Below are 16,947 nucleotides of genomic sequence, written 5' to 3'. Positions count from 1 at the left end.
AGGGCCCTCATTGTGTTCTGTTATTTTCACTCTGGGTGTGTGGTGTGTAGATGGGTGTACAAATGAAATGGTAGTGTTTTTGTTTAGAAAAAGAACCACTACAGTATTGTTCCAAAGTACAAAACATGTTGCAGAGATACAAGTGGAGTCTATTATATTTTTTAGAAAGAGTTTTGTATGGAGTACCTTTATGCATTGCTGAAATGTTGTTCAAAAGTGTTCATGTTGCCTCCAAATTATGGAATGTGCCTGTTGCTTTATATGTGTATGTTGGGTGTCTTAACCCATTAAGACCGGGAACGCATCTGCGTCATTTTAGATTTATTTAGCCATTAAAAAATAGCAGATATACAAGCTCATAGCAGATCTACCAGCTCATGCTATGAGCCTGTAGATCTGCTGTTTTTTGAAAAATCGTGAAATTTGGTGCAAATCTTTGAATATATATATATATAAATGTTTTTTTTTTCCCTGTCTGCTGGAGCAGGAGGGGTGGGAGCCACATGACAACCCTTGGCATGAACACAGTATACGTAATCCAAAATGTACCTTCCTATGCAAGAAGAAAGATGTTCTTTGTATAGAAACATGTTTTTCAGAAAATATATAATATTCAAAGATTTGCACACATTTTCAAAAACATAGCAGATCTACAAGCTCGTAGATATGCTATTTTTGAATAGCCAAAGAAATCTGAAATTGACAACAGATGCGTTTCCCGTCTTAATGGGTTAATGTCAGTCTGAATGTTCTCCTGTTGACAATACTTGAAAATGCCTTTCTGTCTCGGCATAGTACTACCTGCTGTAGTATATTTGTTCCATGTTGTGTGTTTGTGTTTAAATAGGAATCGTCTGTTCCATTGTTGTTTGCACTGTTTGTGTACGACCTGAAAACTTGAAAATGGATTTAAGAGGGGAAAAAAAGAAAATGCCTAAATTAAATAAAGTCATTACTTTGTGATTTTGGTGTCGCCGCAACTTTATTTCATTCATATCAAGATGTATCCAAGTTCCTCTGTTCCTAGTTTGAAGCTGTACAATAAAATCACGCTTTTTTAATGCTGGGATATTGATTATGACAAAGGAGGGCATTTTGTTGGCTCCCTAAATTCATTAGTACTTGACAGATGCTAGAGCTGTGTTGGTGAAACAATTGTTTGTACTCGAATACAACTTAATTTGTAGGCTAGTGATTACACGGCACCCTACATTTAATATATATTGCAGATGGCTGGATGGATCAATTTACATATCGTCTGTCAGGTGGAAACATTATGTCCAAAACCAACTTACTTTTCAGGATTTAAATTCAAGAAAATCTAAAGTAGCTGATGAACATGGAGATAAGTAGTTTCTGCCTGACAGCAACGGTACACACACAACGCCTCACGCTTTGTGAGCTTGTAGATCAGCTATTTTCACCATTTTTGCTTCTTATATTATTTGACAATTTGGCCAATGTTTGACCAGTTTTTTGTAGAATAGTTTGTTGGTTACTTTTGATGCAGCAATGGTCTTTTTTCATTTCATTTATTTTCTCTCATAATTTTCTTAGGTCTTAAATTGTCACTTTACTGTCATCTGGGGACCAAAATCATGTGGTGGTCCTGGCCCACAGATTGAGAACCACTGCTCTAATGAACACAGTGGACAGTGATCACATTGGGGAACCTGGCAGGAGATTGTGTATACTGTATTCACCAGTGACTCTCAGCTGTTTGGTGGGGAATAATACTGGGGACCGCAGCATGAAACGCTGCACTCATTAAAGGGGGATTTCCATTTATAACACTTCCGGGATCATTTTCACGTCTACTCAGACTTTTGTGTGCACCCCAGACAGTTTTTTGTATTGCTGATTCAATATTTAAATATTTGACATTCAGACACCCCCCCCCCCCCCATTCAACTTCAAACTCTGTGTTAGACTCATTGAAAACACACGTCCCTGGTTCTGGTGACTGATATTGTCCTTTCAATGAATAGGGTGACCTTCATTTCATTAGTTATTTCATGCATGGCTATAACTTAACTAACTTTGGCTATTTGAAAATAACAGATCTAAAAGCTCACAAGCTTGTAGATCTGCTATTTTCAAAAGCCTCAGTTAGTGTGATGTCAATCTTTCTGTAATATTTCGGCTGCCCGTTTATATTTTTTTAATAAAATGTATAACCCGTCCGCTTTTTCGTCTGGAAACCACGGGGGACCAAACCCCCCGCGACTATCTTCAGTACCTGGCTTCATGGGACAGGATTCGAACCCGCGGCCCTTAGTACGACGAGCCCTAGCAAGCTCTGCTTGGTGGAACTGCTAGGCCTTGTGCATGACTTAGTTACTTTTTCCACCACTGACGTTTGGCCTACCATTTGAGGCGGTGAAACCGGGGGAAATGACATTTAGCTACAGTGGAGCCTAGGAACTGCTTATTAGACCCTAGCAACACCATAAGAGTCCATAGCAACCACCTGGTACACCCTACCAGCCTCACTTTTACCATAGCAACCACCACTTTGTTAACCTAGCAAACCCTTCTATTATATTAGTAATTGCGAACGCAGTGGAAGGAGGCGCGCCTTCGCAAGTGGAGCTTACTATGAAACCGTGCTCGGGTTGTGTGTGTGTGTGTGTGTGTGTCTGTCTGTGTACAGTATTGTGTGCACTGCCTGTGTGCGGCTGAAATCCGCCTGCCCTGGGTGACTAATTACACTCCTCTGAGAGAAATATAGCAGCTAAAGTCAAAAATAACACATCTAAAAGCATCTAGACGATTTCAGCTATTGGGATATCTAAGAATTCCATGTCATTTGTGCATATTTCAGGCCGGATGGAGAGTTGAAAACGCCTTAGTTTGAGGACCGTTTTAGATTTCTTCTTGCTAGCTAGCTATGCTGTAACATGGGATTCCAAATGACTAATTTGCACTTTTAAGAAAAACAGAGCCAGATAGCCTACAGTCAAATAAATAAGATTTGTGGGGGGGGGCTAGCGGTATGGAGCCTTCTTGTGGTGGCCCTGTTCTCACTCATTTCACTGTACCACCCACTTCTCTACAATTGCTCATTCCTTTCTATTCTTCTTATTGTTATTTTCGAGCTGCGTTCGCTTTCCGCGTTCGCGCGTCTTACTTGTCATATTGGTTATCATATATCTTCTATTATAATAGTTATCATCTTCTATTATATTAGTTATCATATATCTTCTGTTATATTGTATTAGTTATCATATATATTCTATTATCATATATCTTCTATTATATAGTATTAGTTATCATATATCTCTATCATATTTTGAGATGATGGGGGTCCGTGACCAAATACATATCATTTTGGGGGTCCTTGACATGAAAAACTTTGAGAACCACTGATTATAGCAACATAGTTTTTTCAAAAATCTACAATCCCCCAGATGCAAATAAATGTTCGCCTTAAAAATATATATATATTCAAATATTTGCAAAAAAAAAAACATGAAAAATAGCAGATCTAAAATCTCATAGCGTGGCACTATTTTTTAATAGCCAAAGTATAAGATAATGTGGTTAACATCTAAAATGACAGACCCTCCCTCCACATGGACTCTGCCTTGTCGTGGCGTGGAGGCTTGCGTGCCTCTGTGACCCTTGATCCCTGGAGGTCAGGGGTCATAGAGGTCAGACCAAAGAGTCCAAATCCACGACACGACGCGGTGTTCTGGGACCCAAACCCATCTGGTACCAATGTACTGCCCCCTGGTGGATGATGTGTGCTGCTGGCCCAGCCCCACGTTAGTAGCAACGCACACACAACTCGCCCTATATAAACTTTGGCTATTTGAAAATAGCAGATCTATAAGCTCACAATGCACCTTGTAGATATGCTATTTTCAAAAGCCTTTGACACATGTTAGACGGTTATTCTGCCCACTAGTACTTTTACATTACTTTTGTACTACCCGAAATCATTGCAGTATTGACACTTTTACTTAAGAAGTAAAACATTTGAGTTATTTTTCCACCACTGATATTTACTGCAGCAAATCTTTACTGTAAAATTTCAGCTGCCAACTTATATTTTTTCTATAACCCCTCCACTTTATTGTCTGGAAACCAGGGGGAATAAACCCCCCCGCCCAACCCGCTCTCGCATGGTCGGGAGTCGGGACAATCTTCAGTACCTGGCTTTATGGGACTATTCTGATTTGAACTTAGTACGGCAAGCGGTAGCAACTCGGGTGTACTAGGCTTGGTGACTCTGACTATTAGGTGCAAACCAGGATTCCAACCCGCGGCCCTTAGTGCGGCAGGCTGTAGCAACTCGGGTAGGCCTGAATGACTCTGACTTAGTCCGCTTCGCTATTGGTACCGGCTAATCCTCACTGCTTTCTGTGTTGGTTTTGACTAGTGCTTCTGTAAAGGAAAGTTGTTCAGTGTAAAGAGTGAGTGGAGTTTTAAACGATCAGATCGTCTCTACACTAACACATTGCAGCACAAATCAACGTTCGGCCAATCACACGGGAGAGACTCCTACCCCATTTCATTAAATATGTCTCTGCTTGTAGCATATATAGTAGGCTACCATATGTACTGTAGGTAGGTTAGATTACAAAGTAACTTCCATTGCTGAGTGTCCTAACTTGGCGCAGGGGGTTGTTGGATGGACTGGTGAGCCGAGGTTCATGGGTTCGACTCCGGCTCGGGGGCGTAGCACTTCTCGGCCGTCACATCATTCATTGTATTCATTCTGTGAGATGATCGTAGCATTACTATTTGCCACGAGCCACCAGTTTGCCAACGATGCTTGTAGACGATAATGCAACATTAACCTGATTGAAATAAGCACAGTCATTGCAGAACGAGAGCTTTTACTGACTGACTTCATGTTCCTGCATGGTTTCTTTACAACAAACGTATTGGACAGCTAAACATTGTCCAATACGTTTTATTCAAAATGTACTCATTATGCAGAAATCCTTTGAAAATAGCAGATCTACAAGCTTGTGATGTTAATGTATGTTCTGTAATAATAATCAAAATAACTAAAAGTTTTCAAATTATTGTGGAGTAAAAGTAATATTTGCCTCTGACTACTGAAATTTGCAAATTCTCCAATAAAGTATTGAACATACCTAAAAATGGTATGAGTAAAAGTTACTTTCCAGTTGAATTTTTGACGTGTATGCAAATGAGCCATGCGGTCTTCTGAGAACGTAAAGAAGCATGCGCTAGCCACCCCTTTCCTCCCTCTCTCAATCTTTCTGTAATATTTCAGCTGCCGTGTATATTTTTTCTATAACCCCCTCCGCTTTATTGTCTGGAAAACCACAGGGGAATAATCCCCCGGGCCCACCCCGCTCACGCATGGATGAGATGATCTTCGGTACCCGACACTGATGCGACTTAGTTCGACTAGTCCTGGCAATGCCAGTCCTTGTGGCTTGAATTTAGTCTGCTAGGCCATAAGTACCGGCTGAAATTCACTGCTTTCTGTGTTGCTTTTAAGGGTTTCTGGGTGTGTGAGTTCAAACCTCAATCACTCCTTATCCTGAACCTTTCCTTGTAAAGGAAACATTCATGGTAAAGAGCGATCAGGGTTTGAACTCACGGCTTTTGAATTATGTAGGCAATGTCTTACACACTGAGCTATCGATTACCTGTCTGTGACATGGTCTTCATTCCTTTTTGATGAACAAAAAAAGATCTTAATATTTTGTCTATGGTTTGTAGTGCTGTTGCTTGTCTAGATGTTTATGAACTACAATGGAAACAAGCCTCTGGCTTTTTCTGTCATTATCCATTTGGCCTTTAATTTAAGGCAAGGCACAGTGGCTCACGGGGCTAAGAGCCTGACTCAAAATCTGTAGGTCACAGGTTTGATTCTCACCGCTGACAAATATTTTTTAGAGGGCTAAGAGCCTGACTCAAAACCAGTAGGTTACAGGTTTGATTCTCACCGCTGACAAAGATTTTTTTCTCTAAAAAGTTTTAAATATAAATCTTTCTTATCGGGGCCCCTGGCACTACATCTTTATACATATCAATTCGTGGGTCCTTGACATGAACATTATTCATAGCCACTGTGTTGGTAGAGAGGGAAACCACGGCCTTAGCTCAATGGTTAAAGTGACTGCCTGATAAGCAGGAGGTTACAAGTTCATATCCCCGCTCTGGCAATTTATCATTTTTGGGCATGAGGTTTCCACACGACAGAGACGATTTAAAGCTTACCTTTTCTTCCATCTGTATTTGTCTGGGCTGACTGATGTGCCTCCAAACAACTTAGGAACTTATGCAAAAACAAAAAAAAGTATACACCCAATCCAAACAACTTTGGAACTTATGCAAAAACAAAAAAAAAGTATACACCCAATCCAAACAACTTAGGAACTTATGCAAAAACAAAAACAAAGTATACACCCAATTCAATACAATGATGCACAAAAACCACTAGAGGTCACTAGACACCAGACTATATTACCAAATCTCCCATAATCATGATGTGCTTTGTGTTGAGTCAGGCAGAGTTACTGTAGTGAATCCTATTTACATACTCATCAACAGACACTGACTGGTGTTTAATGGTATTTAATGTAAAATAACAATACAACCGCTAAACTGCCACTCAATAAGAATTCACAAAGGAACCATATTGTGAAAAAAACTTTGAAAAAACACGGTCCCGTCACGTATTAGAAGGACTAGTCACCAGATGTCCAGAACAAAGGAAAGGTGTTTTACACCGTTGGTTCTCAAAGTGGGGTCCGGGGACCCCCAGGGGTCCTTGGGGGGGTACCAGGGGGTCCCCAGCTAAATGAGTTGATATAGCGTCACAATCATTTTAACGACTTTAACCATATGTTATACTTAGGCTATTCAAAAATAGCAGATCTACAAGCTCATTGCGCGGCACCGAGGGCCGTGCTTATGAGCCGTGCTATGAGCTTGTAGATCTGCTATTCTTTTTTAATCCCTGTCACAAAATATTTCTGAGATGGGGGTCCGCAGCCAAATACATATCATTGTGGGGGTCCTTGACATGAAAAAGATTGAGAACCACTGTTTTACACAACCCAAGCTTAAGCCCTATTTTAGCACACTGTCGTGTCCTGTCATACAGTATATTTAACACAGCCTCTTAACTGTGTGCACATGTTGGCACAAAGCTGCACATGTTGCCCACACTGGAAAACCCTGGGTCACATTAGGCTACTAATAGATAACGATGCTGTCGGGCAGAAAACTCTTATCTCCAGATTTGACCTTTTTGTGTTCTTTCTTAATGAACGCCCTACTTGATCATACTACAGCGTCACACAAAAGCATTAAAAGCAGCAGCTCCATAAGCTCGAAACGTGGCGCGAAGCGACACATGTGGATCTGCTACTTTTGCCATTTTTGAATTTGAATCCTGAAAAGTAACAGTTTTGGACATATGACAGAGACGGTAAGCAGAGGTGGACATGTCGGGATGCATGTCCATCAACTGAGTTTAAAGTTAAACACAAATGCCGCCATCTTGTTTGAGTTTGCTGTGATTTAACCAGTTAAGCCCCATTTCATACGTCCCTGTTTTATGCGTTCGACGGTGTAGCACGATAGCAGATCTACAAGCACACGATGCTTCGGCAAGTGACGCAACACACTGTGAGCTCGTAGATCTGCTACTTTCGAAAGTTTTGACAAAAGACATGCCCAAAACAGGGACGCCCGGTTGAAAGTGAAGAGCGATAATGCATTATAGATTAATCGGAAAGGAAATCGTAGAATAATCGCTAAAATAATGGATAGTACATTTTGATGGCAATACATACACAATTGTACTTTTACTCAGGTAAATTTGGAATTCTGGACTTTTACTTGTAACAAAGTATTTCTATATTGCAGTATTGGTACTTAAAGGATATTTCACTTTCAAAAAAACGTTTGGTCATTTTATCTTTCTCAGGCTTTTGTGAGCCCCCCAGACCGTTTTTAAGTTGCTTGATTTAGTAGTTAGATCACATATTTTAATAGATTTTTTTTTTTGTGAGATCCGACGTTCATAGTGACAGAACACTATGCAACCAAAAAAAAAAAAAACAGAAGTCTCGAGATTGGGACAGTGTTCTGTCACTATGAACGTCAGATCTCACAAAAAAAAAGAAAAAAGCTATTAAAATATGTGATCTAACCTAAGGCCTATCCGCGCACCTTTTAAGCTGTGGCGGCTCAGGGGTGGAGTTATGAAATTTTTCTACTGTACCAATCATCCTAAGATATCATAACGTCATAGAAAAGGTAAGAACACTTTAGTCCAAAATTCTCCTTTAAGTAAAGAATTTGAGTACTTTTTCCACCACTGCCCTTGACTGCCCATTCACTGAAACCGAAAAGTCTGATTGTATTAAAAAAACGTTAAACCAATATTGCGGAAAGCTTGGGTTATCCTCTTTGTATCCGTCTAGTTTTTGTTTGATAGAAATCCACCGTAGACATGTTATGACCTACTTCCTGTCAATAAATTCCGTGCAGGTGATTCTTGAAGTGTTAAGAGTTTGGAAGCGCTCGTTTTGAATAACTCAATGTCCTGCGGCCTCCTGCATTTATGTGCAATTTCGAAACATTGGTGGTACACAAATAAAAAAAAAAAGGCACGGCACAGCCATGGGGTAAAGTTTTCTTTTTATTGAAAAATATAGCTGTTATTTCAAAGAAAGGAAACGTGAGGGATGTAAATATATATTAATATACAGTGAAAACAAGAGAGAGAGAGAAAGGAAAAGAAAATAGCACATACTTTTTGACGTTAAGACCATCGCGTAGAAGAGCCACCGCGTAGAAAAAACTAAATACATACCTTCTACAGCTGAACTGTGCGTTTATTTCACAATTCTTTTTTTTATTATTATTATTTTACCACAGACCTGTGATGTGTATTTTTTGTTTTTCTACATAGGAGCCAGATGGGTGTCGGGGTGCATGGCAGATACCAGATACCATCTTACCTTTTAAGTCCATATTCAAACTTTCTGTGTTTTTTCGTAAATCTACTTGATCATACTAACTACAGCGTCACACAAAAGCAGATCCACAAGCTGCGAGCTTGTAGATCTGCTATTTTTGCTGGTTTTTTTTTTATCCTCAAAATTAACAGTTTTGGACAGTTTTTGGATGATTTGCTACAGCTTAACCCATTAAGACCTGGAACGCATCTGTGTGTGTCTCTTTTTGATTTGAGCTAAAAAGCATTATTTTACACTTTGGCTATTAAAAAATAGCAGATCTACAAGCTCATAGCGCTATATCTGCAAAAAAAAAAAAAATCGTGAAAATGTGTGCAAATCTTTGAATGTATATTGTTTAAAGCAAACATTTTTAACTCTATTCTTTGCTTCTGGGGGTCCCTGGAACAAAATATTTTGAGATGGGGTCGGCGGCCAAATACATATCATTTTGGGGGTCCTTGACATGAAAAAGTTTGAGCACCACTGATATAGAAACATACGTTTTTTTCAGAAAACTGTTGGGGTTTAGAAGACATTTCTATAGGGTTTTTTAAGGTTTTTCTTGAAAACCCGAATCTCGTCGTCGTCCTCGTCCATGAAGGAGAAATCCCGGTCGTCCTCGCCCCGTGGCGAGCTGTACTTTGCGCTGTCCGTGTCCCCTCCCCCCCCCCCCCCCTCCTCACCCCCTGTGTGGTGGTGGTTGTTGTTGTTGTGGTGATGGGCCTTCTGCTCGTCCAGGGTGGCCGAGCCGGAGCTGGACACAGAGCAGCTGTCCAGGTACTGGTTCTGGCTCTGGTTCTGGTTCTGGTTGGTGGTGCTGCTCCCCGGAAACGCAGCTCCGGGGTGTAGGGGTCCTCGTCCTCCGCGGGGGGGGGCTGAGGGAGGGCGATCCGCGACCCTCACTGCCCCTGCCTTTAAGGGGGAAGCGACAGTTTGAAACAAATAATTAGATCATCTGGAATTTAATCAAACTACAGTTCAGGCAAAAACATATGGACAGTGTCACGCCATTGGTTTCTACAGACCGTAAATGAAGCCTATTTTTGCAGCAATTTCAAATCCACCATCTTTCAATATCCGGTTGATATCCGGTCCGAAATGCAAACGGAAATTAATGCCATTGGCTGAAACCGCAGCGAGGGCGGGTCTTATGTTTCTAGGTCTGAAACCCATAGAGTTAAAAATAATAGAGAGGGCACCGGATATCGCCTCCCATCCACTTGCATTGAGTTGCTCACCCAGCGCATGGGCCTAATTGAACCCTTCTTCCGGGTTGGAAACGTATTGGAAAATGTGATGAGCGCGGCCTATTTGGGTCCTCAGTGACGACACTGTCTGGAGCACCATGGGCTCGTACATATACATTGGCCACACCTGCAATACCTCAAATGGCCAGCATGTCCATTTGGCTTCAATGAAACCACTGGGTTCTGGGGGCTTGCTGAAACCCTAGAAACATGCCCTACTTTATCATTCATTTTAAAATAAATGGGACCATAATTTCCCAAAACGCATATCATGATGATTGAAAGAAGACTTTAAACTAGCGACTAGAAGCATATAGTATTTATGACAAAGTTTATTAAGGTAATAAAATCAAGTGTAAAGTTCGGCCAAAAACCCATCCGCTTGAAGAATAGAGCCTAATTGCTACTGCAACCAGCAGGGGTGAAACAGCGAGACTACACGCCATTCATATGAACTGTCACACTTCCTATATAGCCTCAATTTACAAGCCGGATGCCAATTCTAATATAAGGATAAAAATCTATGCCTGTTTTTGGCACGTCATTACAGGCGAAAATGTTCCAAGAAAGTTTAAAAAACGTTCAATATAGTGAAAATAGAAACCGTTGTTAGGGCTGTCAAGATTACAAATTTAAATTGACGATTAATTGTCACTCAAATAATTGCGATTAACGATTTAATTGTGTGTTTGGCCATTGAACATTGGAACATATTATGAAGCCTTTTAGGCATCCTAATACAAAATTTGCACAGGGCAGATAACTGAAATATACAAAGAAATTATTGACATATTTAATAATTTTATACACAGCGCGTCACGAAGTGACGCGTTGTAAGCTTGTAGATCTGCTACTTTCGAAAGTTTTGACAAAAGACATGCCCAAAACAGGGACGCCCGGTTGAAAGTGAAGAGCGATAATGCATTATAGATTAATCGGAAAGGAAATCGTAGAATAATCGCTAAAATAATGGATAGTACATTTTGATGGCAATACATACACAATTGTACTTTTACTCAGGTAAATTTGGAATTCTGGACTTTTACTTGTAACAAAGTATTTCTATATTGCAGTATTGGTACTTAAAGGATATTTCACTTTCAAAAAAACGTTTGGTCATTTTATCTTTCTCAGGCTTTTGTGAGCCCCCCAGACCGTTTTTAAGTTGCTTGATTTAGTAGTTAGATCACATATTTTAATAGATTTTTTTTTTTGTGAGATCCGACGTTCATAGTGACAGAACACTATGCAACCAAAAAAAAAAAAAACAGAAGTCTCGAGATTGGGACAGTGTTCTGTCACTATGAACGTCAGATCTCACAAAAAAAAAGAAAAAGAAAAAAGCTATTAAAATATGTGATCTAACCTAAGGCCTATCCGCGCACCTTTTAAGCTGTGGCGGCTCAGGGGTGGAGTTATGAAATTTTTCTACTGTACCAATCATCCTAAGATATCATAACGTCATAGAAAAGGTAAGAACACTTTAGTCCAAAATTCTCCTTTAAGTAAAGAATTTGAGTACTTTTTCCACCACTGCCCTTGACTGCCCATTCACTGAAACCGAAAAGTCTGATTGTATTAAAAAAACGTTAAACCAATATTGCGGAAAGCTTGGGTTATCCTCTTTGTATCCGTCTAGTTTTTGTCCACTTTGGCTATTAAAAAATAGCAGATCTACAAGCTCATAGCGCTATATCTGCAAAAAAAAAAAAAATCGTGAAAATGTGTGCAAATCTTTGAATGTATATTGTTTAAAGCAAACATTTTTAACTCTATTCTTTGCTTCTGGGGGTCCCTGGAACAAAATATTTTGAGATGGGGTCGGCGGCCAAATACATATCATTTTGGGGGTCCTTGACATGAAAAAGTTTGAGCACCACTGATATAGAAACATACGTTTTTTTTCAGAAAACTGTTGGGGTTTAGAAGACATTTCTATAGGGTTTTTTAAGGTTTTTCTTGAAAACCCGAATCTCGTCGTCGTCCTCGTCCATGAAGGAGAAATCCCGGTCGTCCTCGCCCCGTGGCGAGCTGTACTTTGCGCTGTCCGTGTCCCCTCCCCCCCCCCCCCCCCTCCTCACCCCCTGTGTGGTGGTGGTTGTTGTTGTTGTGGTGATGGGCCTTCTGCTCGTCCAGGGTGGCCGAGCCGGAGCTGGACACAGAGCAGCTGTCCAGGTACTGGCTCTGGTTCTGGTTCTGGTTGGTGGTGCTGCTCCCCGGAAACGCAGCTCCGGGGTGTAGGGGTCCTCGTCCTCCGCGGGGGGGGGCTGAGGGAGGGCGATCCGCGACCCTCACTGCCCCTGCCTTTAAGGGGGAAGCGACAGTTTGAAACAAATAATTAGATCATCTGGAATTTAATCAAACTACAGTTCAGGCAAAAACATATGGACAGTGTCTATTTCTGCTTTTCTTATATTTGAAAATGGGTTAACATTTTTCAACTTGGAAACGATCATGGCGATTATGCAAAAAGAATTGCGATTATCTCAAATAATTGCGATTAGATTATGTAATAATTGTGACAGGCCTAGTGCTTCTTGCCTTCCTCGTATCCCAGGTCGTCCTCCTCCCCAGCCTTTCTTCTCCATCACGCTGAGGATGTCCCCCAGCATGGAGGGCCCCCAGGTCGACGTGGAACGACGTGATGGACTCGGCGCGCTTCATCCCTCCTCCCCGGGGCATCATGGACGGCGGCAGGTCCGTCAGCTCGCCGAAGTCGTGCTCGTTGAAACTCGGCGTCCAGCGTGGCCATGGCGGCCACGGCTTCTCCTCCGTTGGCCGGCCTGATGCCTCCTCCTCCTCCTCCTCCTCCTCCTCCTCCGTCCGCCTCCGACAGCTTCCTCATGGGGCTGGAGGAGACGCTCTTCTCTAGCCGGACGCCACGTCTGTCACGATCAGAAAATCTGTTTTACATACTTTACTTTACTTTTTGTATTTAGACGGGACAACGGATGCATGCAGAATATGGATGCTGGGGTTTGAGTGGTTAATTGTGTTTTTTTCCCATTGAAAATTGGAACATAAAATATTTTGGTTTGCCTTTGTAAACAAAAGTTGCACAGGACAGATATGACAAATGACTTAAATATACAAAGAATGACCGTCATCTTTAATAACTTTATATGTTATACCAAACATTGTGGAAATAGCCTACAAGCTAACAACGTGTCGCGACGCCTTGTGAGCTTGTAGATTGGCTATTTCCACAATTTCTTGGGTGGGAAATGCTTGAAAATGTATAAAGATTTTTCAAAATGATTATGATGGTTATGAACGGTTATGCAAAACATTATGTAACAATTGTGGTCAGGGTCATTGCCCAGCATCCTTGAGATCACCAATGCACATAAGAGGCCATATTACAGGGAAAACTGTAATAAATGAGATATGTTAGATAATAAACATGCGTTATGCATTAAATAAATATATGCGTGCGTACATGCATTAAATACATACAATATATAAAAAGCAAAATATTCAACAATATAATATAGACATCTACACGAACAAAAAGCACAGACAAGTACAAGACAGGTACTGACAAGGCCAGACAAGTACAAGACAGGTACTGACAAGGCCAGACAAGTACAAGACAAATTACCCAGTATCTTCCTCGTTGAGGTAAGGCAGCGATATGGCGTTTTTCACGTAGCTGGCCGAGCCGCCACCAGTAGAGGGCAGTATGAGGTTGGAGTCGTACTTGTCCCTGCGGTTGACCGACTGCGAGCGCTTGCTGCTCCTGAACGTGCGGGAGAGAAGGCCCAGTTTGGGCACCCCAGCTCCTCCTCCTCCTCCTCCTCCGCCGTCGTCTCCCGGGGGGCTCGCCCAACCGGGTGCTGAGGAACGTGGTGTCTGTCCCCGAAGGCGTCGCCACCGCGGCCCACGTGCATGGTGTGGCGGAAGTCGCCCAGCGGGCGCTGATCATCTCGGCCGTCAGGTCGGCCCGAGACCGCCTCTTGGACGCGTTGGAGTGGGACACCAGCTGCTTGAGGATAGGCATGATGAGGATGATGATGATGGCAAGGTCTCTCTCCGTTTGAAAAATGATCCAGACTGAAAAAAATTGTGTTTCGAGGAGTTTGCCCTTGCGAGAGTTCTTATGAGTGTTTTTCTTCGTGTGGGACGCTGTCAAAACAAGTAAAACTCCAGGTGTCTGGTGGTGTGTGTTCCAAGAACGGTGACACGTTGAACACGGTTGCCTCGGCTCACACAACCTACGGGAAGAAGAAGAAGTTTTATTTATAGTGCACTTTACATTTGAAACAAACCTCTAAGTGATGAAGAAGATGAAGGAGAAGAAAGGACGGAGAAGGAATGGCCAGAATTAAAAACAAAACATCACTTATCATAAAAGCCGAGGCCAACATTATGACTTGGCACGGCCACGTGAAAACAGCAACTTAATAACATTAGACAGGCTAAACCCCATTCCTATTGGAAGAAGACCAAACTATGTGAAACTGCTGCTCCAGTGAGCTGTGACTTCATTTGCAGTGATGGAAGTGGTACTCTCACTTTGAAACTTAAAGGGATAGTTAACATAATGTTTTGTGTGTTACAATCAGTGTCACGTGTGTACACCGTGAAGAAGCAATCAACAGATAACGCTTGCACTGACAGATTGGATGGCTGAATGGAAAAGGCTTGCACACTGTGGGCTCCCGTTGCAAAGTGCTTCACTGCACCCGAGTGCTGCTGTGACGTTTCAGGCTTTCGCCATTCTCCCGTTTCAGGAGAAGAGCATTAACCCATTTAGACCGGGAAAGAATCTGTGTGTAATTTTTAGATTTCTTTGGGCTATTCAAAAATAGCAGATCTACAAGCTCGTAGATCTGCTATTTTAGAAAAATTGCACATTTTTTCTATTTTTTTTAAAGCGATTGTAATTCAAATCTTTGCTTCTGGGGATTCTACAAATGACTTCTAAATCCTACAGTTTTTTGAAAAACATGTTTCTATATCAGTGGTTCTCAAACCTTTTCATGTCAAGGACCCCCAAAAGTATATGTATTTGGCGCCCCCATCTCAAAATATTTTGTAATAGGGACCCCCAGAAGCAAAGATTTGAGTCAAAAATGTTCCCTTTAAAAATACATATATTCAAATATTTGCACAAATGTTCAAAACTTTTCTAAAAATAGCAGATCTACAAGCTCATAGCGCGGCACTCTGTGCCGCGCTATGAGCTTGTAGATCTGCTGTTTTTGAATCGCCAAAGAAATCAAAAAATGACAGACATGCGCTGCCGGATTCAATGGGTTAATAGCACTACCTTGTCCTGGAAGCCTCCCAATATGGTGTTATATACATCAATATGGTGTTAAAGCCTTGCATCTCTTCGATGCCGTCACTGCAATACCAAATCCGCTAAAATGTACCTTGTGCAGTCCTCACTCTTTGCTGTAATATAAAGGAATACGAATACAAAATACAGTTTAACACACAACTCCAGCTCTACAGATTGTTAGCTCTGTGCTGTTTTCTTCAAGGAGGACCTAGAGCATATTTAGTTTTTGGCCTGATAATGCATGTGAGCAAACTAATGAACAAAGGAGTCCTTTCAAGATCTACAGCAGAAAACACAATGAAGACATTAAATCTTGCGTGGGTTTGGTTTGACATTTACACCTATAGCTGCTGTAAAGATTTACATTACCATATCTAGCTATTTTTATTGATTGATTAAATACATTTCTGGTGTCAATTCAGCTTAGAAGATTGGACCAGTTGCAAATTGCAGACAGGTGCCCTTTTATGGAGGTTTTGAAGGAGGGTAAGGAGTCACATTTTTTGATGGCTGTTGGTAGGGCATTCCACATTTTGGTGCCATAATTCAACCCCATGTTTGTGCCGAATCTGGGTTGAACGAGTTCAGTTCAGTGGAGCTCCCTCTGGTGTTGCGCCTGCGTGTGTCTCTCACGTTATTGAAGTAGATTGACAGGTACGTGGGCACTGATCCCTTGAGTATCTTGAAGACCAGGCCCATTGCAAGTTGCTGTTCTCTGTCCTCTACCCTGAACCATCCCACCCTAGCATAATGTAGCAGGGGTTAGGTGAGTTCTATGTGTGAGGTTTAGTAGTAACCTGAGCAGTTTGTTTTGAGAAGTCGGAAGTTTTGCTTTTAAGGCCTTTGAGGTGCAAGAGTACCATGAGGTGCATGGTCAAGGTTTTAAAATGGGCTTAAAAATAATAAATGGGGATTAGAGACCATACATTAATCAACATAGCCTTTCTTTAAGTATACCTGGTGTTGAGGTGTGGAGAGGGGTCACCAGCATATTCGGCGTGGCCGACATGTCACCTGGGGAGGGGAGGATAATTATTCCAAATGCACAGTGGAATAGATAGTCTTCATAATTAGCTACAATGAGGACACTGTTGAATAAAAAAGGATAACAATTCTAAACTCACATTTAGGTGTTGGGTGATCACTGATAAGTCTCAAAAGTGTCTGGTGTAGGCAGAGCTGCTTAAAAAGAAGATGGGAAAAGAAAATGGAACATTTGGCAATACATTAATAATGCAAAATGATTATTATTTTTTTCACAATTGAATAAGTTTACATTACAACAAATGTTATCGAGTGCAAGAGTTACAGTCATTTTGAATGTACCATACGTACGGCACCTGGATCCCCTCATGCCGTGGTCGCCTGCCGCTGGCTGCACATCCATGGTCTTCTCTGTAACCATGGGCCAGACCCCTAATGTTTGGATATCCGTACCATTAGAGGGGGC

General features: G+C 41.5%; 1 pseudogene across 1 annotated transcript; it reads right to left on the bottom strand.

Moving 5' to 3' along the window:
- Window positions 1–3,550: 3,550 nt before the first annotated feature.
- On the bottom strand, window positions 3,551–14,210 carry LOC308080490 (cdc42 effector protein 4-like; annotated as a pseudogene). Its single transcript has 5 exons — window positions 13,812–14,210; window positions 12,752–13,095; window positions 12,142–12,514; window positions 9,687–9,875; window positions 3,551–3,631 (listed from the first exon to the last, which is right to left on the bottom strand). The product of its transcript is annotated as a cdc42 effector protein 4-like (transcript).
- Between the last annotated feature and the right edge of the window lie 2,737 nt (window positions 14,211–16,947).

The sequence above is a fragment of the Gymnoscopelus braueri genome (genome assembly GCF_963280865.1).
Source record: "Gymnoscopelus braueri genome assembly, chromosome: 24".
Lineage (NCBI taxonomy): Eukaryota > Metazoa > Chordata > Actinopteri > Myctophiformes > Myctophidae > Gymnoscopelus > Gymnoscopelus braueri.
This window is presented reverse-complemented; position numbering and strand designations above follow the sequence as displayed.